At 44.8% G+C, this 12233-nt stretch overlaps 1 long non-coding RNA gene across 1 annotated transcript; it reads right to left on the bottom strand.

Moving 5' to 3' along the window:
• Window positions 1-712: 712 nt before the first annotated feature.
• Window positions 713-1380, bottom strand: LOC136490016 (uncharacterized). The gene is made up of 3 exons (XR_010767479.1): window positions 1250-1380; window positions 917-1021; window positions 713-828 (listed from the first exon to the last, which is right to left on the bottom strand). It is a non-coding gene; the product is annotated as an uncharacterized lncRNA (long non-coding RNA).
• Window positions 1381-12233: the final 10853 nt, after the last annotated feature.

The following is a 12233-nucleotide window of genomic DNA, read 5'->3' on the forward strand; positions in this document are numbered from 1 at the left end:
AAAGAACATGGATTCGGCCATAAGTAGCATTTGCCCTCCTTTTTTTTGAAAAAAAAGAAAGGTACTGCAGAGTTGCAGGATTGTCAATCTTATCAGCACCATCAATTTTTGGCAATTGTAGAACTCAACCAAGACACCCATTGAAGTGCTACATCCCTAGCTCACAACCGAATTAAGAGTAAGTTCTCGCAAGCCTAGCTCCCCAGCCATTATTAAACTGCATGAAGGGCTCCAAAATGAAGACCACTATTTGAAAAAAGAGAAAATGATAATCCCAATCAACTAATTGTCTTAACTTCATTTTCTTGGCAAAAAAAACAGTTTATGCAATTCAATAATAGTAAAAAATAGTTGGCTGCCGGAGACCCAGCGCATGGACATCTTGACATACAGATTCTCCAGCCCATCCAGCTCACCCTAGCATCCGCGGGGAGCACTTGAGCTGGTGCCACCACTTATTCCGCAACTGCCGCCAACTATGGAGTCCTTGATTGACGAGTATCAATGTTGAACAAAAATGTATTGCACACTATTTCAAGTATACAGACTCCTAATACTATTTATATTCAGATTTGAATTATGAATATCTGATGACTGATGATAGTGAAAAACTAAATTTATTGCACAAATGAACTGAATTTGCTGAACTCTAACAAACAACCATTAGTATGAGAATTGAAACAAAAGGGCAATGGCGGCTACACTTACGTCAAGCAAGTTGGCATCAATCCTAAACTTCCACGATGGCAGACCAATTCCGTCGTCTGAGTTGTCGCCACTTAGGCCTTCTTATCCAACAGGATCGAACAAGAATACACCAGGAGCCATCTGCAAAGCAACGCACGACTTAGTACAGTCCCTCGTAGCAGTGTATCGAGAAATAAATCAAATAATACACCAGAACCAGGATGCTTACTGATGGATCTCGCTACCACATGACTCCCTCAACCTTGTTGCCACTGGATCCTATGGACCTCGCCCCAGTGGAGAGGGCATCGTAGAGGAGGACGGCGCTAGAGATCTTAATAGCAACAGTGAGGATAGGGAGAGGTAGGATGCAGTCATATGAGCAGGTTCCAATAGCACTCGTTCACACAGGAACACGATTAAATAAAATTTGCATAATCTCAAATATGCAATGATCATCTTATAGTAGTGTTTCTCATGATTATCAGGAAATCATTGGCTGAGTAAGGAAATTGAAGGAAAAAAGTTATCATCCAGAATAAGATAAAATCATAAATCGCACCTGATAAAGCAGTTGCTGTCGCCTTTTGTTAGCACGGCATCATCGAGGGCCTCTTCGCAGTCGTCCGACGATGGTCGGCATCGATGGCATGGCTGTCGGATGAGGAGGGGGCGTTCTGGTGGCATCTGAGGGCCGGATTGGTGTTGTGGTGTCCGGCCAATGAATGCCTGGCATGCGGCGGCAGCATGGCATTGTGGTGTCTGACGTCTTTTGCGGGGTGGTGTGGATTCGATGATCCGGTTTACGTGGAGATGAAAGATATCTGACCGAACGAGAGAGGGACACCGCATGATTGTTTCCTTCCATGCTTGATTATTGTTTCCTTCCATGCATGTGGCCTCATGTGATCAATTTGTTTCCTTCAAAGCAGGCGGGGATCACAGGGATGGCAGTTTCTTTTTCTATCACGCGGGGTATCGCACGGCTAGAAGGGAGGAGCGACCCAAAAAAATCGACCAAAAAATTATCTTACTTTTATTCTTTTTAGTTGTAGGAGATAGAGTTTGACCTATTGATAGGACAACTAATTGAAAAACTTATCCAAGAAGAACAAACAGGGAAGTTGAAAATTAGTCTTGGGAAAACTTTAAACTTTCTATACCCATTACTCATTCTCTAAATGTTGAGACTGAGCCAATTCCTGAGGAAGACCCAATAGACGAGGTTAAGGTTGCATCTCTTGATGACTTGATCGAACCCAACCTTGAAGATGATGCCTAGTTCTTCATCAAGGAGGAAGATGAAAATCCCATAGAGACTGAACCTTTGGATGAACTGCTGAAACCACCTAAGCCCACCATTGACCTTAAACCTTTGCCTTCTGGTCTTAGATATGCTTTTCTTAATAATGATTAGGATTCTTCTTTGATCATAAGTGATAAACTCTCTCAGGAAAAAACCCTCCGCTTGATAACTGTCTTAGAAAAGCATCGCACTACTTTTGGCTACTCGCTCCAAGACCTTAAGGGAATTAGCCCTGCTCTTTGCACCCATCGCATCCCTACTGATCTAGACTCTATACATTCTAGAGAGCCACAACGTAGGCTTAATAATGCGATGAGAGTGGTTGTTAAGAAAGAGATTTTAAAACTCTTGCATTCTATGGTCATCTACCCTGTGTCGTACAGTGAGTGGGTAAGCCCTGTTTAGGTTGTGCCTAAAAAGGGAGGCATGACTGTTGTTAAAAATGAAAAGAATGAATTAATCCCCCCAAAGAACCATCACTGGATAGCGGATGTGCATAGATTACCGAAAACTTAAAAAGGCAACAAAGAAAGATCATTTTTTCTGTTGCCCTTCATTGATGAAATGTTGGAGCGACTGGCAAATCACTGTTTCTTCTATTTCCTTGATGGGTATTCAGGATATCACTAGATATCGATCCATCTAGATGACCAAAGTAAAACCACCTTTGCATGTCCATATAGAACTTATGCTTATCATATAATGTCTTTTGGACTATGTAATCCCCCATCTTCTTTTCAAAGATGCATTATGTCTATATTTTTTTGATATGATTAAAGAAATCATGGAAGTTTACATGGATGATTTTTCTATTTATGGAAAAACTTTTGATGATTGTATTGAAAATTTAGACAAGGTTTTGCAAAAAGATGTGAAGAAAAACACTTAGTCCTTAATGGGGGAAAATGTCATTTCATGGTTAGAGAAGGCATAGTACTTGGACACTTGGTGTCCGAACGAGGGATTGAGGTAGACAAGGCTAAAATTGTAGTAATTGAACAATTACCTCCTCCTATAAATATCAGAGGGATCCGTAGTTTTCTTGGTCATGTGGGGTTTTACCACCACTTTATAAAAGTTTTTTCATATATTGCTAGACCACTTACAAATCTTTTGGCCAAGTATGTTCCCTTTGAATTTGATGATGCATGCTTAAAATCTTTGGAAATTCTTAAGAAAGCACTCATCTCTGCACCAATCAGCCAACCCCCTGATTGGTTGCTACCTTTTGAAATCATGTGTGATGCAAGTGATTATGCTGTGGGGGCAGGTTTAGGTCAAACAAAAGATAAGAAGCATCACACAATTGCTTATGCTAGCAAAACTCTGATAGGACCTCAACTTAATTATGCAACAACTAAAAAAGAACTCCTGGCTCTTGTTTTTGCTATTGACAAGTTTAGATCTTACTTAGTTTGAGCTAAGGTGATTGTTTATACTGATCATGCTGCTTTGAAACACCTGCTCACTAAGAAAGATGCTAAACCTAGACTAATAAGATGGATTTTGCTACTCTAAGAATTTGAATTAGAAATAAAGGATAAAAAGGAGTAGAAAATTCTGTTGCCGATCACTTGTTCAGAATGCAGTTTGAAAATTCATAGGAAATGCCCATCAACGATTCGGTTCAGGATGACATGCTCTTCAAGATCATAAAATCCAACCCCTGGTACGCGAATATTGTCAACTTTATGGTTGCAGGTTATGTACCACTAGGGGAGAACAAAAGGAAGCTCATCTATGAAAGTCGTCCCACATATGGGATGAGTTGTACCTCTTTAGAGTCTGCTTTGATGGCCTACTCAGGAGGTGTGTACTGGTAGAAGAAGGCATCAAGATCAAAGAACGATGCCACTCATCACCATATGGAGGGCATTATGGTGCATTCCGCACTCATTCAAAGATCTAGCAAAGTGGATTCTTTTGGCCAACCATGTATGGAGACACAAGGGACTTTATCTGGAGGTGTGGAGTGTGTTAGAGGCATAGGAATATCAACTCAAGAGATGCCATGTCACTCACCACCAACCTCCAGATCAAACTCTTTGATGTCTGGGGAATCGATTACATGGGACCATTTCTAAAGTCAAAGAACTATGAGTACATGTCGACAAAAGATGCTCGGTAGTCCACCGAGGGGTATCCCACGATGGTATATTTGTCGGTGGGGGTGCGCGTAATCAGGAACTGAATGGTGACATAAGACGTAGAGACAGCGATTTAGACAGGTTTGGGCCGTCTGATCGACGTAATACCCTACGTCTTGTGTCTTTGGTGTATTGTATTGATCATAAGATGTAGGGATCGTGTCCACTAGGGGACCCCTGCCTCTCCTTATATACTCTAGAGGGGTAGGGTTACAAGGATAATATCCTATTTGGTACTATACAATACCTTGCGGTGCACGCCGAGCAGCATCGTACATGTCTTGATCTTGTGGGTTGGGCCACCTCTGATGGTGCGGCCCATGTCTTGTCTTGAGGATACCGGGGGCCATACCCCCACAGCTAGTCCCCGAGCCTGATAGTAGGTGACATAGTAACGTGGTGCTAGGGTCAGAAAGTACAAGACCAGCCGAGCAGACAGCCAGTCCCCGGGCGTAGCCTCAAAAAGCACATTCACCGCAAGGTGAAGTGTGCCCACTTAGTCCCTGAGCCTGCTGGAAGATGAAGAATAAATCTTATAGCAGGGTCAAAGAAAAAGAAGTATGAAAGCTTTGCCGACGTTGTCCAACATGCGTGTATCAAGACCCCAGACGTGCTGCCCAAGATCAGCACCCTGATCCAAATAGCATGGAGCAGCTTGATAGCACACCGACGAGACATAGCAAGATCCGAGCAGCAAGGGCGATGTCCTAGCGCCGAGAAGTCCCCGACGTTGCTGGCGATGTCTAAGCACCGAGGAACAAGGAGTCCCCGGCGTCGCTGGTGATGTCCGAGCACCAAGGAGCGAGGAGTTCTCGGTGTCGCTGGTGATGTCCAAGCACCGAGGAGCGAGGAGTCCCCGGTGTTGCTAGCGATGTCCGAGCACCAAGGAGCGATGAGTCCCCGGCATCGCTGGCGATGTCCGAGCACCAAGGAGGGAAGAGTTCCTAGCATCGTTGGTGATGTCCGAGCACCGAGGAGTCCACGACATCGCTGGCGATTCCCGAGCACCGAGGAGCGAGGAGTCCCCGGCATCGCTGGTGATGTTCGACCACCGAGGAGCGAGGAGTCCCCGGCATCGCTGGCGATGTCTGAGGAGCGAGGAGCGAGGAGTCCCCGGCGTCGCTGGTGATGTCTGAGGAGTGAGGAGCGAGGAGTCCCCGACGTCGCTGGCGATGTCCGACCACCGAGGAGTGAGGAGTCCCCGGCATCGCTGGCGATGTCTGAGGAGCGAGGAGCGAGGAGTCCCCGGCATTGCTAGTGATGTCCGAGGAGCGAGGAGCGAGGAGTCCCTGGCATCGCTGGCGATGTTCGAGCATCAAGGAGCTCCTGGCGTAGCTAGCGAGGTCCGAGCACCGAGGAGCGAGGAGTCCTTGGCATCGCTGGCGATGTCCGAGGGGCGAGGAGTCCCCGGCGTTGCTGGCGATGTCCGAGCACCGAGGAGAGAGGAATCTCCGGCATCGCTGGCGATGTCCGAGAACCGAGAAGTCTTTGGCGTTGCTGGTGATTTCCGAGCACCGAGGAGCGAGGAGTCCCCGATGTCGCTGGCGATGTCCGAGTGCCAAAGAGTCCCTAGTGTAGGCGGCGATGTCCGAGCACCGAGGAGTCCCCGGCGTAGATGGCGACGTCCAAGCAGCGAGGGGTCCTCGGCGTAGCTAGCGATGTCTGAGCACCGAGTCCCTGGCGTAGGCGGTGATATCCGAGCACCGAGGAGTCTCTGGCGTAGCTGGCGACGTCCGAGCAGCGAGGGGTCCTCGGCGCAGCTAGCGATGTCCGAGCACCGAGGAGTCCCTAGCGTGGGCGGTGATGTCCAAGCACCGAGGAGTCCCCAGCGTAACTGGCGACGTCCGAGCAGCGGGGGGTCCTCGGTGCAACTGGCGATGTTCGAGCACAGAGGAGTCCCCGGCGTAGCTGGCGATGTCCACAAGGTGAAGTGGGGTGAAGTGTGCCCACTTAGTCCTTGAGAACGAAGAATCCGAGGGCCGAGGAGTAACCGACGTAGCTGGCAATGAAGCATGAGCGATGAACAGTCTGGTCAACTGGTCGGCGGCGAAGTGAGCATTGAGTAGAAGCGACCGATGAACAGTCCGTTCAACTGGTCGGCGATGAAGCCGATAAACCTAGCGGTCCGACCAGTTGATCGGTGGAGAAGTCCGAGCACTAGGTGATCCGATCACCTAGACGATGATCCTGCGATACAAATATGTAGAACGGGTAGTACATGATGTAAAAATATATGAACTCTAGAGAAAAAATAGCGTATGTAGCTCGGTGATCAGTTGGAATAAAGATGTATTTATATTTAATATAAATCGCCCGACCAGTTAGCGTGTAGCTGAGTCTCCAGCCCTAGCTAGCCCATATTCTATAACGGCGAGCGTGGAGCCCGTGCATGTGTAGGAGGAATAGGCGTCACCAAGGAGCCGCTGCTGACCACCCATAATACAGAGTGCGGAACCCGTAGCACGTGTAGGGAGGAGCCGGAGACAGGGCCGTCTCTAGAGACGTCCGAGCATCAATGTGACTATTCGGGGGTTTAGAAAATCGTTTGGAGAGCAAATAAGGAGAAAATAGTTCAGAGCAACATTATGACGATATACGAAGATTCGAGAATATTTAGAAAAATATTAAAGCATGACTTAGCTATAGACAAAAAGTCTGATCGGCGACGTATGGCGTTATCTGGTCGGCGATGCGAGCAGCTCGCTTAGCAGCTTGCTTGACGGCTGGAACAGAGTTGATCCCATGTTGGAGCAGGACGGACGTAGTCGGAGCTTGGCGGTGTCAATCCGCGTATGAAGACGTGCGCCGTGGTTGTCGAAGGATGTCGACGCGATCAGCTGAGTTGCCGCGAAGGATGTTGATCTTGAGATCCCATCTGGCCTGCCATGGATCAAGCGCACACCGCTACCTGGCGCGCCAACTGTCAACAAAAGATGGTCGACAGTCCACCGAGAGGTATCCCACGATGGTATATTTGTCGGTGGGGGTGCGTGTAATCAGGAACCGGATGGTGACACAAGACGTAGAGATAGCGATTTAGACAGGTTTGGGCCGTCTGATCGACGTAATACCCTATGTCCTGTGTCTTTGGTGTATTGTATTGATCATAAGATGTAGGGATTGTGTCCACTAGGGGACCCCTGCCTCTCCTTATATACTCTGGAGGGGTAGGGTTACAAGGACAGTATCTTATTTGGTACTATACAATAGCTTGCGGTGCACGCCGAGCAGCGCCGTACACGTCTTGATCTTGTGGGTTGGGCCACCTCTGATGGTGCGGCCCATGTCTTGTCTTGAGGATACTGGGGGCCATACCCCCACAGTACATCTTGGTGGCAGTTGACTATGTCTCCAAGTGGGTTGAAGCCATGTCATGTAGAGTTGCTGATGCAAAGAACTCCAAGAAGATGTTTGAAGAAATAATATTTCCATATTTTGGAGTTCCGAGAATGGTGATAAGTGATGGAGGTACTCACTTTATTGACAAGAACTTTCACAAGTACTTGTCAAAACATGGGATCCACCACAATGTCACTACTCCGTATCACCTTCAGACAAGTGGCCAAGCAGAAACATCGAACAAACAAATCAAGAACATTCTACAGAAGATAGTCAACGAGATGGGGACTGCATGGAAGGATAGACTACCCGATGCACTATGGGCTTACTAAACAGCCTATAAAACACCACTTGGAATGTTACCGTACCAACTCATCTATGGGAAGACCTGTCATCTACCTATTGCGCTAGTATTCAAGGCTCACTGGGCCATCAAATGATGGAACATGGACTTGGAAGCTGCAGGAACCATGAGGAAGATGCAACTTTCTGAGCTTGATGAATGGAGTCAAAAAGCATACCACAATGCCAAGATATACAAGGAGAGAACAAAGAGATGGCATGATTAGAGGATCAAGAAGGAATTTTACCTAGGAAATAAGGTATTACTTTTTAATTGTAGGGTGAAATTATTTGGGCATGGAAAACTTCAAAGTAAATGGGAAGGACCATTCAAGGTTATAAGCACCTCGTCGCATAGAGCGGTAACACTTCAAAACAACAAAGGTATGTTATTCAAAGTATATGGTCATCGTCTCAAGATCTTTCTAGAACAAGAAAAACCACCTAAGGATTTAGATGAGGTAGATTTTATAATTTTGCCATAGATTTACACCTCTGCCGTCCTCCTCACAATTCGTAATGCGGAAATATATTTTTAGGATTAGATAAACATTAGAAACTATCGTGCAAAAAATCTCCGTGAGGTGGTGACATGTGGGGCCAGCCGGACCCACCTACACGCCGGCTGGCTCACCTATTTGTCTCCTCGCCCTGCTCAATTGGATCGCAAACCTTCTAGAGTATTCTCACGAGAATATCCAATTTTTCGATGCCATTCAGTTTTTCCTTGTTATGAGACCTCTAATGGATAGATCTTGACCCCTGCTATAAGTTTTCCCCCTATATAAACAAGCCCCTACTTGCCTCCATAGCTATTCCAACAAGCCTCTCATCTTTAGCAGCACCAAAGCTCTCCTCTCAAGTTCCAATGGCTGGTAGAGAGATCATCCCCTATGGAATTGATCTGAATAAGAAGCCTGATGCTCTAGCGCTGAGCATCATTCCGCCATGAGACATGGCTCCCATTCCCTCTAATCAGTCCTACTTCGCCCAAGCCATCCATCGTCCGTCCATCGCTCCGCCACCGCCGCGTCTACTTCTTCAAGACAAGCCATGTCAACCTGACACGCCGAAGCCGATCAAGGTCCCAAAGGAGATCAACCTCCTTCCTCCAAGGGCAAACGAGATGCTGACTGAGGTGAAGATCAACAAGTTTGGAGACGTCACATGCGCTAAATACAAGTCAGTCACGCCTCGCTTGGCCAAGATGGAGTTTGTGCCGCGCTTGAGCAAGTCAAGATTGTCCCGCCGAAGAAGGAGAAGAAGAGGGCGCCACCCGCCACCAAAGAGAATGATGAAAAGCATCAACGGATGACTGTTGCTATGCTATAGGACAAGATCAAAACCCTCACCGAGTATACCCATGCTCTGCAGCATAGATCGATAAAGAGCACCTCCATTGCAGGAACCTAGACTATGAGCTTACTATCTTAAGCCGCTATGTTGTTAATTAGGACAAGTTTAAGAATTAAGAGTTAGGTTGTGGATTGATAGGGCACGTTTAGGTCCAATGTTTAGGTCGTTTGATAAGCTCAATTGTTAGGTTGGTTAAAGTTTGCTAGTTGAAAGTTTGTGTTTAGGTTGGATTGTGTAATAAAGTGCCTTATGAATGGAATCTTGTTGCTACTACCAGCTCTCTATTTCTTTTGTATATGTGTTTGTCTCCACATGTTGTGCATAAAGGTAAACAAGAAACAAGTGTGGGGGAAGCACACCGCGACAATGAAACAAGATCCGATCGTGAAAATCATGAAATTCATAAAACAATGGAACAAAAACCACGCTTGCCAAAGTTGGACCCAAATGGGCACGAGAGTGGGCCACCTGGCCATCCCTGTGGGCCGGCTAGCCCATCATAGTGCCACCTCACCTCGTGCTTCGTCCACGGTTAGGTTTGCTTTCCGTATGATGTATTTTCACATATTTCTCTTTCTGTTTCGAACCGAATTAAAAATCCTTTGATAAACAACTTCAAAACCGAGGAAAGATTATTTCCGTCATAACTTGAAGGATAGATTCACATAATACTTTTCCTGGAAGTCTTGCTAACATTGTTGGGAACTTATTATTAGGGACCCCATGTTACTTAAGTTGTGGTATGAGATATAGTAGAATAATGCGAACTTGATTCTTGATGTCTTGTTATTGGAGAATTTTATTTCAAAAAGTAAAATGAATAGCTACACCTCTCCTTTGTGGTAAGCAATGTCCTACCAGAGCCAAATGTGATGGACTAGGAAACCTTCTACATATACTACTTGCTATTGCATTGAGTTTGGTCAAACCTTGTGACCCTTGTTGAGAACTTTATCATGCTCTCAAGATCAAGATCACGTACACTCCACATATATCTGCTGCTCCTACACTGGGAGTATGCAACAACACGTTTTCCATCCACCCAAAAATGTTCTACTCTCACACTGGAATTAGACACAAAAATATGCTTGTTAGGATAAATGCTCCAAGTTCTTGTAAATGTCTCTCTTAAAAAAGTTTCAATTGCAGAAGAAGAGGCATGGGCTATGCAAGAGTTATTAATAAAAGAAAAAAAAGTATTGAAAAAAATGGACAAGTGTCCAAGAAATTTAAAACAATGGGTACTCTGATGCCCACCTAAAAAAAGAGAAAAATGAATAAGATAGCCCATGACTTCTTGCAAAAGAAAAATGTTTCAAAGTTTCAACAAGAGAGATATGTTCCAAGGAGCATAGTAGAATTAGGTTAGCCACCATATACATATCCACGCACATGCACATCTTGATCTAAGAGTGACATTTTCTCCTTGGATCTGTGTTTTGACTTTATAATATATGCAATGCAAGTATGTTCTCATATTTATCCCTACCTGAGATCCACATAAGCTTTTTAGGAGTAGGTAAAAAGAAGGCAAAAACATCAATGCCTTGGTAAGGATCCAAAAATACCACATATATGCAAGCAAGCCATCATTGAGAATCACGAACATTTCCCTTTATCTCATTTTTCTTTATTAATTTGCTTGTCTTTTCTTCATTTGATATGATCATTTGTAATGAAACCTATCCAAAGCTCATCAAACTCATTAATTCTTTAATTGTTTTGTAATTCAACCACCAAAACCCATAAGAGATCCTAGATGCACTTTGACCATGCCACCCCCGTTCACACTTGAGGTGGATCCAGTCAATTTGTGATCCAGTCAATTTCTGGAGGGATCTAGTGGCTTACGAGTGGACCAACATTCCACTAGGCGATTGGCGGTGGTGCCTATGACATGGGCGGATCCACTCTCTTCATGTTCATGCCTCCCATCTGTTCTTCCTCGCAGATATAACGAAGGCAAAGGTGGAGGTGAACACCGTGTGCACAGGTTGGCCAATGACAACGAGCATGGATCCAGCCTCTGGTGGCCAATAGACGAGCATCTCTTATCTCTCTTAGGAATGATGTATAATGTATTTGATCCATGTGATGGATTTTTGTTGATGAATTTGATTGATATTTTATAAATGTGATGGATTTGAGGAGTGTCAAGTCTCCCTCAGGGACTACAGCTATAAATGTTGATAGATTTGTGCTCACAACTTACTACTACTCGATTCAAAGATTTTATTTCAACTATTATGGTAGAAAAAAACTAATTAAACAAAGTCTTCATAAGATCCATTGCTTGTTGATTCCAAGATTTTAATTCACATATTATGGTTCAAAAATCAGGTACTACTTCATTTAGAGTTTTGTTCACTTATCACTGAATAAAAAAAATGAAAACACTATGTTTACTGCTATCTTCAAAATGGCTTCAAAATGATATCTGAAATTAGAGGATTATGATTCTAAGAAAGATGTTTTTATGGTTGTGGTTTAGTATTTATAGCTTCAAGGGGGCTGACGCAGTGAGCCACTTGTTTTAAGATCGTGGGATGATATTTATGGTTTCAGGATGGTTTCTTACGGTTGCAGATTTAGGAGCTGAGATTGGCTGGTGGGCCCATGCTCACGGTTGTGGGATGGTTTTTCATCGTTGAGGGTTTGGGAGCTGAGATTTACTAGCGTGTTGAATATTACAATGCGTGCATGTGAATAGTGTTGTCCTCTCTCTCCGGTGACACTTAATTATTTGGTATCATAGATACCGTTTTTTTTTATAAATATAGTCAAAATCAAATTATTTTGATTTGGTAATTATTTTCAGAATGGAGGGAGTACATAGGTACACATATGTGTTAGGCTCTGCGTCTATATTATGTTTCAAAAGACTAAAAATAATGGTCAATAAAATACCTAACACGTTTCATAAGGGCATCCACAACGGGCCGATAAGCTCTCTACAAGAGACCACATAGGAGCAAAAGGGCTCGTAGCCTAGTGGTTACAAGATCCTCATTGGCACCTCAGGTCTAGGGTTTTACTCGCAATCGGAGCAAATATTC

The sequence above is a fragment of the Miscanthus floridulus genome, chromosome 1 (genome assembly GCF_019320115.1).
Source record: "Miscanthus floridulus cultivar M001 chromosome 1, ASM1932011v1, whole genome shotgun sequence".
Taxonomy (NCBI): domain Eukaryota; kingdom Viridiplantae; phylum Streptophyta; class Magnoliopsida; order Poales; family Poaceae; genus Miscanthus; species Miscanthus floridulus.